General features: G+C 32.5%; 1 pseudogene; it reads left to right on the top strand.

The window, feature by feature from the left end:
• Window positions 1-9,573: 9,573 nt before the first annotated feature.
• On the top strand, window positions 9,574-9,692 carry LOC118613910 (annotated as a pseudogene).
• The last annotated feature ends 8,730 nt before the right edge of the window (window positions 9,693-18,422 follow it).

The following is an 18,422-nucleotide window of genomic DNA, read 5'->3' as shown; positions in this document are numbered from 1 at the left end:
TGATTCCTTATGGTTATATTCTAAATCTATTTATATGAGCTGGTTATCAGAGAAAGAATGATAGTTAATTTCGGAGCAAGGACAAGGAAAAAAATGTTCTCTGAGTCTTTTCCCAAGAACCATCTCTTGATTTTAGACTTATCTAGATTTTGTCGATTTACTCAGATCCTGACTAAATTAGAATTATAACCCTCTCCCACATTTTGGGTCATTTCAGGCACAGTAAATTCTCTGAGTACTTAATCGTGAAAGTAATATGTGGCAAAGTAACTTATGTGCCTAGAAAAACGTTAAAGTTATCAATGGAAAAGCAGAGAAGAATGCTCTAATTTTCATCACTCCTTTTGTTTCAGTTCTCCTCAATAGTCTGACCTAAGAGTGGCCTGAGCATGGCAGGGTACCAGTGGGCTGATGCTGACAGCACAGCATCAAATGGAACCATCTCATAGGAAAAGAATGAACCCCTTCTACCGTAGCTTGTGTAACTTTGTGAAAAATACATTTATTGTGATTTTTTTTCCTTTTTTCATAGCTTCAGATTTTTTTTTCCTTTTTGTTTGGCTTCACTTTTCTAAACGAAAACAAAAATTTTCTCATATATCTCATTTATTTGAAGGCTAATTATTTCTAACAACCAGCATGTATTTATTGGGTGCTTACTATGTAACCACTGGTACAGAAGATTCAAAAGCAATAACACATAAGATTTAGTCCTACCTCCTCCAGGAGCTGATCTGTTGAAGACACAAAGTCTTGCCATTAATTTTTTTCTCCCTTTCTTCTCCCTCCTTTTCTCTCTCGTTTTCTCTCTCTCTCTCTCTTTTCCTTCTTTCCTTTCTGCCTGCCTCCCCCGCCCTCCCTTAATTTTCTTTTTTCTTTCTTCTTCTTCCTCCTTGACCGCCTTCATTTCTGATTAGAAAATTCTATTTGTGTATTATTATATATTAGTACATATTTATCCTCAGAACATCCAAATAATTTAACTCTTTCAGTATTTATCTATCTCTTTACTGTTTTTTCAATTCTATAGAAAGAAATGTATTGTCATCTAGGTAAATTGACTTCCTTCCCACAGGGGCTAGGCAAGTCAGAACATCTTGTCCCAATAAAATGTTGACTATCCTATTTATAATTAAATAGGGTAAATATAAACAGACAAAGATATAGTTATTTCGCATGAAATATCTCAATTTGCATCTTGACGTTTCGAAATAAAAATGATTGAAAAAAAATTATGTTTTCTAACAGAGATCATCAGTAATGTTTGCTTTAGGGTGAATTGGCCTAATTAGAATTAATTCCTCTAAGTCATCACTCTTAATTCACTATGATGTCTTCACACACTGATGTACTGATCAGTTGAAAAGCATCACAACTTTACTACTAGTATTAATACTACTAATACAAATACTAATAAATACTAATACTGATACTAATGGTATACTTTAAAAACTAAAGAGGATACTTTTTCTTTTTCTTGGACCAACCTCCTTTTTAGTTCTTTGCATCCTGTAATTGTTTGTTGAGAGGAAAAGGAAGAGTCAAAGCTCTCATGGTCAGAATACCCACGGGAGTGCATTGCACATGTGAACTCCAACAGTATGATGAAAATGCTGTAAGTCACAACAGAATTTTTTAAACTTTGAAATGAAAGTATGAAAGCTATTTTGGAACATGCAGCAGTGCCTGAATGAGTGAAACTTTGAGGAAGAGAGCAAAGAGGGGGTATTAGGATTCCTATATAGAAAAAGAGCAAAAACAAAAAGGGGAGTCCCAAAAGAAGGATTAGGAAGCCTTCGAAAGCAAACCTAGTCTATTTAACAATTTTAATTAAGACTGAACTTGCATGCCTGTTCAAAGTTAAGATAAATGATTACTACAATATTACTGCTTTATAGGATAGTGGAGATTTTTGTTTTGTTTTGTTTTACAGAATTATTTGATTAGTTACCTCAACTCCTGTGAATGTAATCTTTAAGTTTAACAAAACTCAATCGTTTCACTTCTCATACTTCTAACATCCTATGTTCCCTACCCAAACAAGCAGAATTCAAGTTAATTTATCTTTATCCTTCATTCAGTTTGAAATATTTTGTAATTTATAAATTGATTTCTCCTTTCGATCATGAGTTTATTTTAACTTATGGTTAAAAGTATATTTTAAAATATTAAAAAAAATTTAATTTAGATTTTCTACTTATAACTTAATTTGTGGTCAGAAAATGTGTGCTATAGAATACCTTTACATTGAAATGTATTAGGACTTACTTTATAACCCAATCAACCAATGTAAAAATTCTAAGTCTGTTTCCAATAATAAAATTTGCATTTTAGACCATAACTTTTGACTACTCTTCTCATTTTTTAATGATTGTTGATCTAATGCTTTCTACTTTTAGTTGGATCAATTTTGATTATTTGTATTTTTTTCAAAAATTGTTTTTCTAGAATTCAATATGCGAGTACCACGTTGTAGAAAGTGAGTATGATAGATAAGGAATCTCTGGCGTGTGCTGACCGAAGAGTTAGAGATCCTTGGAGTTCTAGAGCAAGGCCATACCTTTTAGAGCATAGAAAGTAGAACCTACTCAACGTTAAAGTAGTAATTCTTGGCATGCGACTGGGGACCATGGGATATCAAATCATGATGCAATGCTTTTGATCTGACCCACAAGTCATAAAATTGAACAGGCACAGTAGCAATCCATTAAACTCTGGAAATGGTCTGTTTCGGTTGGGCCTCAGCCAAGAACTTCATGTCACCTATAACATTGCAATGTGTCTCCCTCAGGTCACCCCTAAGAGTTCTCCCATAAACAGATAAGGAAAGAGAGAAAATTCTGGGTCTCTGTCTCTTTCTAGATGATGTTACAATATTTTCTTTGAATTTTAATGTTATGATGGTTTCTTAATTTTATATACATTTAAATATGAAGTCAAGGATATAACCTATTAGACCTAAGATTTAAAATAATAAGATTTAAAAATACTAACGTTTGGCAGATATATGAAATGTCTTTTGATATCTCTGAAAATGATTAAATTTTTGTCTTTTAACCTATTATTATAAAAATGATATTAATAGATATTCTAAAATTAAATCTTTCTTTCATTCCTGACATTAATTTCTTTGTTATACTGTATTATTACTGTTCAGATTAATTCTATTTGCTATTATATTATTTAAAAGTTTTGGAATGATATTGTGTTTGAACTATAGTTTTTCTTTTTTATGTTGTGAAGACTTTAGAATCTTATTTTTTTGATCTGAAGTATTTTCAGTAACATTAAACATTTCTCTTCCTTAAAACTTTGACAGAATTTGCTACTGATGAATATTTGCATTTTTGAAATATTTGCATTTTTACTATTTATAAACTTTCTAAACACATTAAGAGAATTCAATCTAGCAAATACTTTTATTAGGAACAATTAGCTTCCTTAGGACATTAAACAGAGTTGTATAAAATCTTTCCCTCCAGATCAGACCTACATTTATAATAGAGATATAATGCCTGAGATTAACTAAACACACTCCATTAATTTGAAAAAAATTCTAAAAATCAGAACTCTAACACTATAAATAATTTTCATTTTCTAGACTTATCTGCTTCATACTTTTTTCTCAGCATGCTGGATATATTGACTTGTATGAGAGTAAAAAGAAATTAACAAAATTATCATCACTAAAATTTTCCAAATGTTAGAAAGCTATTTGCAGCAAATATTTTGTTCTTTTCCACATTGGAAATATTGTGGATAAAGTAATTCTGATCAGGTAACTATCTTCAGGTGTCTCTTCTAACCTATAGTTAGTGTTAAATTTTGAGAATTAGTTTGAAAATATGGACATATTATGATTATAATGGCAAGAAAAATTTAACATAGAAGTATAAAGTTTAATAATATTTACTTCTTTACTTCGTAAGTGTGCGTTCTTGAGCACATACTTCATTAACAGGTTTCGTCATGAAATTTGGAAAATAATGGTTAAAACTACTTCATACTTTTCATGTAAGTTGTGTGAACTAGATATAAGAACATTTTATTATGATGTTCTTTTTACTTTGATCTATTAATCTAAATTATATTTAGAATAATTAAAGTAATAAATATAACAAAACCTTTCAAAAGTCCAGGACATTTCAGCCATCTATGACCAGAAGAGAAAAATGAAAAGAACAAAGAGGAAAAATAAAGACACAAGAAATAAAAAAGGCATGCTATCTCTGCCTTTCCCTAGAAGAGATGAAGGCTAAAGTGGGCAGGAAAGGAATTATATGTATTATCTGTCTTTATTTATCTGCCTATATTTTTAAGCTCAGTAGGTACTTAATAGTTGGTTATTTAGTGACTGTTTTTATAGCTTGCCAAAAATTTTTATATTATCTGTGTAACTGCGCAGTAAAGAAGAATAAAAATTTAGAAGCAGGGAAATCCCTTTTGAAGCAACTGTAACATTCTACAAAGAAAGGAAGATGAACTGACTTGATAAAGAAACCATTTCACCTGCTCTGTGGAATGTTTCCTCATGGTATTACCTAACTTTAATACCTCAAAATTTTCAGAGAATTTAGATTTAAAACTTGATTAGACTTAAATTCTTCTTCTTTTTTATTTTTTAAGTGAGTACATTTCAAAAGTCATTCTACCCTGATCACACCACCTCACAATGGGAAGCATTTGCTTTCAGATTTTTAATGACACGGAAATTGTTTACTCGGTTCAAATAGTGAAAGCTTGATGTCTTCACTTTAAATTTCCCCTTTAGCTTCTTATTTATTTATTTTCTGTTTTAACTATCCTTGATGACCTTTGCCGGAGTCATTTACTTATTTAAGAACTGCAAAACTTGTAATTTTTTAATGACATCATTTGCCAACTTGTATTAGCTGGGATTTTTCAATGACAGAACATTTTCTTCATCTACTAGGGCTATTTGCTCTTTCTATCACACAGTTCAAACAGAAAGGCAGGATAAAGGCTTAACTTTTTACTTTAATTATGGACAAAGAAATAAATTGGTGCCCCAGCAACCGCAATAATAAATGTTTCTTTTTGCCGTTCTTCTTTTTGTTGTTGTTGAATATATTTCACATATAACATTGCGTAAATTTAAGGTGTGCAATATGCTAATTTTATACATTTATGTATTGTAATATGATTGAATCGTAGCACTATTTAGCACCTCTATCACGTTTCATAATTAATTATCCTTTCTTTTAATAGTTGGGATAATTAAGTTTAATCTCTTAGTAAGTTTGATGATTGTAGTACAATACTACTGTCCATATTTCTTATACTGTGAATTAGATCCATGTGACTTATTTACTCCCCGTTACAAGTTTGTATCCTTAAACAACACCAGTTTTATCCTCCACCCTTCATCCCCTGGTAACCACCATGTTACTCTCTGTATTTCGTCAGTTTGACTTTTTTAGATTCCACATATAAGTGATATCATACAGTACTTGTCTTTCTTTGTCTGACTTATCTCACTTAACATTATGTGCACACCGTGCATACATGTTGCAAATAGCAGGATATCCTCCTTTCTCATGGCTGAATAATATTCTGTTGTATATATACATACCAGACATGTTTTAACCATTTATTCATTGATGGGCATTTAACTTGTTTCCAATAATTTTCAATTCTCCTTACGGAGGATGAAAATGAAAAGGTGGGGGACATTTGCTTATTCATTTTTCTTTTTATTCTTAATAATCTTAACATGATTTCAAACTCTGAATTCAATATTTTAAATCCATTTGAAATATTGTTTACACATACATTTGTGTTTCATTGGTTTCAATGTTTGCTGTTATTATTACAAAGCAGCAATTCTTACATTACTGATTTCTTAATTTGGCTTCACACAAATGCATTATATGACCTGGTCATAAAATTCTTTTCTTTCTTTCTTCCTTCCTTCCTTTCTTTCCTTTCATTTATGCCTACAGTACCTGATCTTCCTAGGTGGTCTCCCATCCAAGTACTAACCAGGCCTTACCCTGTTTAGCTTCCAAGATCAGACATCAGATTTGTTTAGGGTGGCATGGCTGGAGACCATGGACTGTGGCTCCATGGGGGCACAAACCCAGGACCTTCTGTGTGCAAAGTGGATATGCTAACCACTACAGTATGGAACCATGTCCTAAAATTCTTCATTTAGTAAATTTTTTCTTTAAATGAAGAATTCACATCCCCATGCTTTTAATCTATGAGTGCTCTCTTTCTTCACCATTTGTTTTCTTCCTTAGTAATTTTTTATTTTAAAATGAATTGTACATAATACATAAGAACTATTAAAAATAATGCAAATACCCATATGAAACTGTGTGAATAATGTGAATATTAAGAAATAAAACACAACATTAGTGAAGCTTGTATTCATCTCCCAATCATCTTTCCCCATCCTTTCAACAGCCCGAATTTTGTTACTTTCTTGTTTTTCTTTATAGCTTTATCAAATGTGTATTTAGTCAGAAAACAACACAATATTTAAATTGGCCTATTTCAAGCTTTAGGCTAAAATTATAATGCATATATTTCTCTATACTTTTATTTGGCTTAAGTCTATAGATTTTAAAATTCACCAATATACAACGACAAAAAAAAAAAAAAAAAAAAAAACAAGCAACCCATTAAAAATTTGGCAAAGGATTTGAACAGAAATTTCTCCAAAAAAAGACATACAAATGGCCAATAAGCATATGAAAAGAAGATCAACATCACTAATCATTAGGAAAATGCAAACTCTCAAAGCAACTATGAAATATTATCTTACACTCGTCATAATAGCTACTATCAGAGAGACAGAAAAGAGGAAATGTTAACAAGAACGTAGGGGAATTAGAAGCCTTGTGCCCTGTTGGTAGGCATGTAAAATGGCATTGCCGCTATGGAAAATGTTATGGCAGTTCCTCAAAAAATGCAAAATAGAATGATCGATATGATCCAGCAAGTCCACTTGGAGCTCTGTACTCAAAAGAACTGAAAGCAGAGTCTCAAGGAGATTTTTGAACATGTTCATAGTGACATTATTTACAACAGCCAAAGGTGGGAGGAACCCAAGTGTCCATTAGTGGATGAATGGATAAACAAAATGTGGTATTCTATTTGTCATTAAAATGGAAGGACATTCTGACCCATGTTATAACATCAATGAAGCTTGAGAACATTTTGCTAAATAAATAAGCCAGTCACAAAAAGGCAAATATGGTATGATTTTACTTATATGAGGTACCTAGAGTACTCAAATTTATACAGACAGAAAGGAGAATGGTGGTTGCCAGGGGCCAAGAGAGGGCGGAATTGGAAATTGTTGTTTAATGGGTACAGAGTTTTGCAGGCTGAAAAGATTCTGGAGATTGGTTGCAATGATATGAATGTACTTAATACTACTGAACTATTACACTTAAAAATGGCTAAAATGGCAAAATTTGTGTTACGTGTATTTTACCACAATTAAAAATTTTTAAGTTGTACTTATGAATATGTATGCAATATCTTTATTACATTTCTAGGATTGAAATTATTTATCTTTGGGAATATTTTGGTTGTTTCAAGATCTTGCTTTTATTGGTCTTGTTATTCTCTTTACAGGGTCTCTTGTTAAAATAAATTGTAAATGTTAGCGTAGCCACATTTATCAATCTTTTTCTTTATGATTGGCATTTTAAAAATCTTCTTTAATTACTCGTTCCCTATCTTGAAGTCATTAAACATTCTCATTATATCGTGTTTAAGTCTTTGATCCATCTAAACTTGATGTTGAGAAGCGGGGTATTTATTTACCTTTCTCCCCATGGATAACTAGATGTCTCTGTAGTATTTGCTGCACAGTATCTCCTTTCCCACTGATTTGTATTTCTAGCTCTGTCATTGCTTGAATTTCCAGATTTCATGAATCTGTTTGGGGCTCACATTTTTGTTACATTGATCAAGTTTCTCTGTGTGTACCACTACCATTTTCTTAATTCATGTAATTTTTTAATGTACAAAAATTGTGTTTTCAATTTATGTTAGTCACATATAAAATTTTAGTCATGTTTGAATATTGATTTTGTATATGACAGTATGACTGAATGCTCTTATTAATTTGAATAATGTTTCTGTTGATTCTTTGGAGCCCTGTATTTAGAGAACAAGAGCATTTGTCAATAATGACATATTTCTCTTTCCTTTATAAGCTTTATTATTTTCATATTTTTCTCTCCAATAGTGCAGTTATTGAATATTGTACATTCATACAGTATCCCAGTATAATATGGAACGCCAGTGTAATATTGAATAGGTGAGAACGTTTTTGTCTTGTTCCTAATTTTTAGGCAAATGCCTTAACATTTCATTATTATATGTGATGTTTGCTGAAGATTTTTTACATATACCTTTTATTAAATTAAGACAGTTTCTCTTATTTCTAGTTTTTTATTAGCAGGAATGTATGTTGATTTACATATAATACTAATCGTATTGGTTATAATAACTTTTCTCCTTTAATCTATTAGAAGAGATTATGTTATGGTGATTTATATTAATAGATTTTCTAATGTTAAGCAATCTTGGTCATTATACATTGTCTTTTATATGTTTCTGGATTTGGGTCATTATGTTTTTCTGAGAACATTTCATTAATTACATTGGTCTGCAATTTTCCTTTTTTGTGCTGTTCCATTTGGTTATGCTGTCAAAGTTCTACTAGCCATTTAGAATTTGTTGTAGTATTTTCTCTTAATCAATTTTGTGGAAGAATTTGTACAAAATTGAAGTTAAATGTTCTAGTGTTTCTTTGAAGGGAGTTTTAAGAATGAATTCATTTTCTTTCATTTTTATAGCTGTTCTTCCTACTCATTTTGTTATGACCTTGAAGTTTATTTCGATGGACATTAGTATGAGCTTCTTCTGGTTAGTAGTATTTACATTGTTCATGCTACATTCTTTTAAATTTCTTTCAAACAATGTTCCCTTTACACACATATTATTGTTTATTCGTACTTTTTTTCTGACTTAACCATACTAAAATTTATTTATTTTAGTCTTTTCAGTCTCTTTATTGAGTCTTTTGCTGAAAAAAAAAAAATGCTTGCTCATGTTTTTGGTACTTCTTTCTTTTCGTAGGTACAAGGAAGGGTTACCCTAACCCACACCTTGAGTGTAAGCATAGCCATGTGACTTACACAGGCCAAGGAAATATACAAATATGTGATTTGTGTTACCCCCAGGTGTACAAATCTTCATGCTCTCTCCCACAGGTGTGGCAAACACAAAACACTTTTGTTGGGATGAAGGAGATAGTGAGGACTCTGTCAGCCTGAGACCCTGAGGGACTTCAGTGAGTAGAACTTCTCTGCTGACTCCTTGTAATATGAAGTATGAGGTAGAAATAAAGCTTTGTTACTTTTAGCCATTGAGTTCTTGAAGGTGTTTGTTTCATAGTATAAGTAGCCTAACCTGTGTCTTAAAACAATGTATTAACTCATGAGAGTATTTGGGCTTCTATTATTTTTCTGTAGGTTTAAACTATTTCACAATATTTAAAAATAGGTTAAATTAACAATAACGTTAAGAGTCTGTGGCCATGCCACCCTGAACAAGCCCGATCCCATCTGATCTTGGCTGCTAAGCAGGGTCAGGCCTGGTTAGTACTTGGATGGGAGACGGTCTAGGAAGACTGGGTGCTGTAGGCATAAAAAATAAAAAAAATAAGGGATTGTAAACTGACAAGGTCCTTGTACTCTGTGAGGTCAACCAAGGGTTGCCTCGCCAACAAACAAACAAACAATAATGTTAAAAGAACATTGTTTTTCACATGTATATATATTTGCTCTATTTTAAGGAATAGCAAATTGTAGGCTTGCAATAAACAACTTGTTCCTGGGTCAAAACTGCAAAGTAAATCCCCAAATATCCAAAATTCAATTTTCCCATGATTATAGCCCATTAAAAACACTTTTGTTTTATTTATTTGATTCCAGAATTTTCAGTGCATTCTAGAGTTTCACTGACTCTAGAACAGCTTTCATGTTACTCTCTAAGCTTTGATAATCTCCATGCCAAGAAGGTACTATAAATATGGTCTCACAGAAATTTCTCACAGAAAGATTTTTATTCGTCCCTAGAGTAATCAGAAATAGGCTTCTCAGAAACACCCAGAAATTTCTGTCTCTTCCTTGACCTAGTGGATAGATTTTCATAAATCATGTATTTCTGATTTTTTTTTTTGCAGGTCATCCTTTTTAGAGTATAGGCTTTATATAGTATTTTCTGTACTTTGGGAAGTCCCTATGTAGTCCCTATATAATTTTTTCATGTACAACGTGTTCCACGACATCAACAACAAAAACACAACTGTCCATTAGAAAAAGGGACAAAAGATATAAAGTTCAGAGAAAAATAAAAATAAAAATCCTTAAAAGTACTCATCATCATACATAATAAAATAAATGCAAATGTGAGATGTGAGATGCTATTTCAAATTTATAAGATTGGAAAAAATCCAAAAACTTGACATGCTCCCTGTGTGCCAGTCTGCAGAGGAAGAGACATTCCTTACAGGCTGGTCAGACTGTCATACTGTACAACCTCTGTGGAGGGCATTCTGGCAATAGCTCAAAATAAACCAAATTTACTCTATGATCCAAGGATCCCACGTCTAGGAATTAATCCTGCAGACATATTTATAAACGTACATGATAGTCTAATTACAAGTTTATATATTGCAACAACCTGTGTTCATCAATAAATAATTGCTCTCCACGCAAAGGGATACTATGCCGTGTTTTAAAAGACCAAGGAAATGTTAAGTTCTGATGTAGAAATATTTCCAAGATACACTATTACCTGGAAACAAGAAAAGCAAATCTCATAAGATTGCATACAAAAGATCGGCTACGTTTTGTGTATAAAGGAAGAACAAATGTACACTGATGTGTATTTATTATTGCCTAGGGAACACTAGAAGGATCATAATAAATTAATAATTTATTTATGGGAAGAAGGGGGATGAATAGGGACAAAAATACTATTTATTATAGAGTTATTATTTTTGAACCATGTAGATGCATTATCTATTAAAAATAAAATAGAATAAAACAAAACAACAACAAATCACTAGCTCCTAGCTGTTAAAGTCTCTATAAGGTCAAAGATTAGGTACTTATCACTCTTGCTTTAAATTTTCTCTGGATTTCTGACACCTGGGATTTTTTTCCTCACAGCTCAGCTATTTACCGACATACCTCCTTTTATTGCAGTTCACTTTATAGTGCTTCACAAATGTTGCCTTTTTTATATATTGAAGGCAAAACCTTCCACCGGCATAAAGATTACAATTTGTTTTATCGCGACACTTGGTTTATTGCAGTGGCTTGAAATGGTATCTCCAAGGTATGCCTGTATTTAAAACTTTCAAAAAAATGTATTATCCAGCATTATGGTGAGTTTGCTGCAAGAGGGGTGCTCTGGTAGGGTGGTGTCCTGATTGCTGGAGGCCCAGTATGTTCATAGGATTAATTAAGCAGCCAAAGGGATTTCTCGAAAGTCAAAGAGCAGAAGGGCTTTAACACGGCAAGCTCACACAGGCTTACTTCTGTGAGTGTGTAGGAGACCACGAAATTTGCTTTTTGTAATCAGCTGTTCTTGAAGAGGGAAGAAAAAATTAAAATTGGTATTTGACTTGTATGTATCATGACATTGCTGATACGTTTTATGTTATGGCTATTTCCCCTTGTTAACAGAGAATAATTCTACTCTGTGTGTTTAGTTTCAGATATTTAAATACACACTATATCAGAAAGTGTTTGTTCTATGTAGCAAGTCTAAGTCATAAAAATGTTTTATTTCTATTATCATCCTAAATTATATAAAGTAATTGAACCAAGTAGTTGAAACTCTTCAGATTGGGTTTTAGGAGGTGTTAAGCCCAGGGAAAGATATACCTTCATTTCTGATATAACTACATTCTGAGAGGCTTGTTCGTGAGGAGGACGGAGAGGGAAACAGTTAGAGGCTTTGAGCCCCATTAGAAATTGAGATTGCTGTGGGATCAATATTGTTAATTCAGCTGTCACACCAATCCCTTAGGATTCATCTTATAAAATAAGCAATTTAATACAGAGGATCTAAAAAAATCAAGGAGTCATGGGTTAAATTATGTCCCACAGAAAACATATGCTGAAACCCTGTCCCCCAGTACCTGTGAAAGTGACCTTGTTTGGACATATGGGGTTTTTACGGATGTAATCAAGTTAGAATGAGGTCATACTGAATTAAGATGGGCCCCAATCCTATCCAACTATTTTAAAAAGAGAAGAAACACAGTGACCGACAGACACGGGGGGAAGAAGCCATGTAAATACTGAGGCAGAGATTGGAATGATGCAGTTGCAGGCCTAGGAATGCCAAGGATTGCCCACAATAACCATATGCTAGGAAGAGGCAAGAAGATATTCTCCCCCAGAGCCTTCAGAGAAAGTATGGCCTTCCAACACCTTAATTTTAAACTTCTAATGGCCAGAACTATGAAAGAATAAATTTTTGTTATTTTAAGCCACCCAGTTTGTAGTAATTTGTTAAAGCAGCCCTAGGAAACTAAAGATGCAAGTCAAGATCAAAAGATGTCACTTACATGATCTTTCATTTTTAATTACAGTCATCCTCTGGGGGATGCCTAAACCTTAAGAGGGTCCTACACAAAATCAAGATTGGGAGAGAAGTGGGATGGGAAATAGATGCCAATATTTCTTTCTTGGATCACTATATTCACTAAAAAGACCTTTCCCTTTTTAGGGGCTTGGAGTTAGGAGTGCGTACTTTTATCAAATTTTATGGTTTATTGGGTGAAAAATATATGCTAAACTTCTTATTATAAAAATAATATATGATTTTTTGTGCCAACATTTATACTGAAAAACGTCCTTTCCTCGTTTGACCTCTAGTATACATTCTAGAGAAAAGCACTGTAAACCATAACTCTCATGTCCTTCTAGCAATGCTTTATGTACACACATTTCAAAGACATATATGTTTAAATATAGATGTGGTTGTATTATATGCAATAATCCATGCCTTGTTTATCTAATATAATTTAGGTATCTTTTATAATGACTCTTATAGAAGCTACCTCATTCATTTAAAAAATGCATGGTATATTATAATTAATATATCAGATATCTATTTATGGGCATTTGAACTGTTTCAAAAACACCAATTATGCTGCAACAAGTGTGCTTGTGTGTATATCTTTAAGGATTTGTACATATATAAGGACAAATTCATAGAACCAGAAATGCCAGGGCATGTACAATTAAAATTTTAATACTATTATCAAATAACTTCTAAGAGGAAATCTTGATACATTTCCATATCACCTAATTTCTACAGCTAATACAGAGTGCATGAAATGATTAAATAGTAAAATCACGAAATTGATTTGGATAACTTGTATTATAAAGGATATAGTCAACTTTTCAATTTTTAATCAAATAATCATAGAGTGTTTTAGGAATGTAGAAGGTAGAATCTTTTCTATAGACCTTGGCCATTGTTCTTTTCCCACCAATAGTCAGAACTATGAGCAACCTTCCAGGGAAGCATTGAAAGTTATTTCGGTACAGACATTTTCCCAAAAGTGACTCAAAAGAAAGTGAACCTAGTAAACTCCTTCCATTTGCAAGGAGCTCTGTTGTACCAAAGAAGCAGAGACATAGCTAAAGCAAGAGAACTAATAGGAATGCTGTTCTTATGCCTTATGTTTGAAAACTTATGTTTAATTTAGAGATAAATAGGTGTGACTTATATACTACCTCTAGGAAAAGGACTTGACCAGTCCAGGATGGATTGTCTCTGTGACTAACGTAAGAAAAAAGAGGAAGAATGGATGAGTGTTACCAATTATCCTTGGAAGCAGTTGAGCATTGACACCTGAATCATATTGTTCTCTAGCCCTAAGTTGTCAGTAGGTATTTTGATATGTATTTATGCCCAAGTTTCAGATGCCCATTAAATAATATATATTGTCTATATGTAATTACATGGTCATCCCATATGTAATAGACCATCAATATATATTAGTATTTCTCTTATTCTTCTAAAATCAATTCTATAATATAAATTGCCCTTTTTACTCACAAAATTCACATCTTTGTTCAACCTTTAGGCAAAGATCTTATTTTAGCTATTGTGTGTGGGGGGGGAAATAATCAAATAAAAAGATAAAATGGAGATTTGCAATTCTCTTAAGTGTCAGCATGCAAACTGCTAAAAGAAACCTGACTTTTTATAAAACAATGCCTGAATGAGATGTGTTTTTGACAAGATCACAAAGCTACATATCCTGTTTTGTTCATCCCCTAACATTGTAAAAGGACAAGTACATTCCTACAAAATGTGTTTTCCTACGTACATGGTGGGAGGCGGGGTGACATCGTTTCCCTTGTGCCGAGCCATCTTACTATTCAGGGTTTCTTTGCTTTTCCAACTTTGTGATGGCAAGACTGTCTGACTCAACCAGCTGGCTTGAGTCTGTGTCTGAATACACTCTTCTATGTTTATTTCTCCAGAGCTGGATCTCATCCTTGTTCTCCTGTGTCTTGTTTTGAAGCTGAATTCCTGGCATGGCTCAGCTCTGTGGCTCACTTTACCTCCCATAAGTTCTCTCTATCTGGCTCATTAATAGCCTGTATCTGAGTTTCTATGGAGTCTGTTTTTCACTGTTGCCACCTTTCAACCATTAGGGTTATAACTTTAATCCATATTTGCCCACATATTCATACTAATTCTACTCCAGCGAAGTTTACTCCAATTTCCTCCCAGCAGGCTTTAGGGCTAGAAGAAAACAGCAGTGTAACACCCTGCTGGGAGCTAGGGTTGAATATTTTATAACTAAGGGGCAGGAACCCTAACATTTCCAGATGGTAGAGTAGGAATAGGCCCCAAAAATTTCTTTCAAAGTCTTCCTATCCAGAAGCCTCAGTTTTCCCAAAATCATTAAAAACGGACTCCAGTTATCAAAACAAGTATTTTTAAATAGTAGATTATTATGTAATAAGCAGGAAATAATGACTTAAATATTTTAATTTTATGAACAGTTTATGGTGTTATGAGAGAGCAGAAAAATTTTTCAAAAGTATTGTATCTATTCCCTTTGCTAAACTCTGTCTTTTAGCACAAGGCAGAATAACAAAGAGCTGAATGTGTTATCAGCACAATTCACTTAATGTTTATATTGGTTAAGAATTTGCTTAAAGACAGTGCACGAAATATAAATATGTGAATCACTTTCTATGTTAAATGTTCATTATGGTATCTGGAAAGGCCAGAGACTCAGTAGCTTTCCCTATCTGAGTGGGCTGGGCTGAATTTTAGTTTTCCACTTACAAGTTGTACGACATTGAACAGCTCACTTGACTTCTCTGAGGTTCATTTTGTCTCATCTGTATTAATGGTTGTTAGACTTTCTCTCTCTCAAACATTTAAGTAGGAAAAGACATCAAGGCACTTAGTACAGTGCTTGTCAGCGTAGGTTTCCAAAATTCATTAATTACTTTTCCAGTATTTTTTTCAAAAATAAACAACTTCAGATGAAAACTATGGAAAAAGTAAACTAATCAGATGCTATCAAACTTCTGTATTTTTCTCCTTTGTTACTTCTGCAATATAACACTTGGTAGTAACATATAACAAGAACACAAGAATAACACAGAGAAACCTGGGAATTTTAGATCAACAAATTATAGAAGATGCCTATGAATAAAATTATTAAATAAGTGTCTAACCAAAATAAAACTGACTTTTAATATTGTTTAACAAGAAAGAGAATTAATTAATTAATGAAGCAAAAATATCCCCACTTGGACTTTTCACTTAAATGGCATTTGGCTGTAAGTTCCCTGTGCCTTCTCTCATACTTCCCACTGCAATATCTATAAAGATATTGGTAGAAATTGTTATAAAGCAGCACTGAACACTGAAGTCCACAGACAATCTAAAGTCAGAAATTTTGGAAGAAGTCTTTGTTTAGTATGTGAGAATATATGATTAGGGAGCAAAAATCTTACTAAAGTTCACTTCACAGGTCACCCAGATTTCACTTTGTAAATAAGGATGATACTTTGCACCTGCCCACTGCAGGTTCAATGATTGGATACTTGACACCAGTAGCAAGTAGAATATTGAAATACTGTCCTTCTATTATGCATTTATTGTGTTGTTGCACTTCCTTCCTTTCTTTTTTTTTCCTTTTTTTTTTTTTTTTTGGCCTCCTAACAAAGAAAGAAAATTCAAAGAAAGAACATCTCAGAAAATAAGCTGGACAATGGAGGTTTAGTAACTGAGTATTACTACATAAGAGGTGTAGTTTCCATAAATAAAACACTGTAGTAAGGATTGGAGGCTATCAGAAATCCTAAGAATATGTCCTGGGAATTGCAATAATTTATATGGTTTATCATTCAGAGGCGAGAACAGGAAATTTTCTGTAGGAAGCATAACAGCCATTGAACTAGGTATATCCTTGAAAGAAACTGAGAATTTATTCAGGAGCTATTTATATCAACTTTTTCCAGCTGTATATTTGAAAGAGATTTAACCATTATCCAAGAATATATGAATTGGACCAAGGGCAATCCATGCAATTTGCTGACAAACATAAAAACTGAAAAGGTTTGGCCTCATTCAAAGATAGGTAAAGAAAAAGAAGCCAAAGAGAGCAATGTAAAAATACTGCAGAGCAAGAGAAAAGAAGTAGCAACTAGAAAATAACAGGAAGAGGATATTTTTGAAAATAACCTAAAATATAATTTATTCTAAGGTTTAGAAAATAGGTAGACATTCCCAGTAGAATATAAGAAGTCTCATCCTCTTTGAAACAGGAGCAGAAACTCATAAGGAGAAAACATGATCAGCTAAAAGGATAACACAAAGAGGTAGAAAGAGAAATGACTAAGAAAGGGTTTCAAGGAACTAAGTAAAAGATAGCATGGTTAAAATTCATTGTGGAGGCAAACAAGTAAAAATGATATTGCATAGAATTAAGTCAGTTGTATAAAGAACCTTCCAAAGCCTTTTCAGAATGTAGAGGAAAAGAGCAAATATAAGAAAATTATGATAGAGAATATGAGAACATGGCATATAAAGAATAAGGAATTAATGTATCTATATCTATTTCTATATCTATCTATATCTATCTATCTATATATATGTGTGTGTATATATATATATATATATATATATATATATATATATATATATTAGATTTAGCATGGAAAAAAAAACATACCGGAACAACTAATAATAAAAAACTCAATAAAAAACAATTTTTTGAGCTGTGAAAGGATCTACATGGTGTCCAAAATGCCTATCACATTTCAGAAAAATCAATAAAAATAGGAACATTTAAATATATGCTGGAGTAACTTTTGAGTTGTAACCATAAAGTAAAATCATCTTTTGGAAAAAATACAAAAAATGAATAAACAAGCAAACAAAAAAATTTTGACCTCAGAACAGAAATTAAAATCAAGGTACACTCAGACTGTTTACACAATAGTTAAGTACCAGAATAATAAGCAACATCTAATACTAAAACCATTTAATTGAGTGCCTTCTGCATGCACCATGCTTATGTATTTTATCTCCTTTGCTACAATCTTCACATTTTCCTCTTTTGAGATAATCTAACTGACAAATTATTTCCCCTAATCTAGTTCAATTATTTGAACTAGATTAGGAATAGAAAAGAAACACATGGGCAGAATCTCATTTCTTGTTTCTCAAGGTAGAAGAGAAAGGGTAAGGAGGTTGCAGTTGAACGCAACAAAGGAGACAAACATGCTTCTTGATATTAAACAAAGGTACATAAAAGCGTAGCTGAGAATATAACTACAGCTGAGAGACTGGAAGAGGGCTCTGGTCGCTAAGAAATTGGCTTTAAAAATTATAAAAATGGTGTTAACATTGGATGTTAATAAGAATTGGAGAAAAGTGATAGAATAGGGTGAGAGTAGAGGATAAATAAAAAAATATTGAGTGGAACATACTAAGTATAAATATTTGAAAGCAGAAAAATTACAATTGGGTTCTAATCAGTTTTTTGGCTCATTTCTAAGACATAGCTTAGAACATTTTGGGGTAGATGAGATAGATGGAAATATACATCCAAATAGTAGCACTACACAGAGGAGTATGCTCTTAGCATCTAGATATTTACAGTCATGATTGGAGAAGAGTGATTTGAGGGGACTTAAAGTTTCCAGAACAGTTCTGATTTTATATATCTTGTTTTATTGATCAATTATTTAACTGACCAATGTATTACAAGATTTTGTCAGAAAAAATAAGATCATGATAGCTATAGATCATGTAATAGCTGAGAGAGAAAAAAATGTAAAAGAGGACTAATAAGGAAACAGAAGTGAAGA

This window comes from Rousettus aegyptiacus, unplaced genomic scaffold (genome assembly GCF_014176215.1).
Source record: "Rousettus aegyptiacus isolate mRouAeg1 unplaced genomic scaffold, mRouAeg1.p scaffold_m13_p_2, whole genome shotgun sequence".
Taxonomy (NCBI): Eukaryota; Metazoa; Chordata; class Mammalia; order Chiroptera; family Pteropodidae; genus Rousettus; species Rousettus aegyptiacus.
The sequence above is the reverse complement of the archived record's forward strand: the minus strand, read 5'-3'. Positions and strand labels throughout refer to the sequence as shown.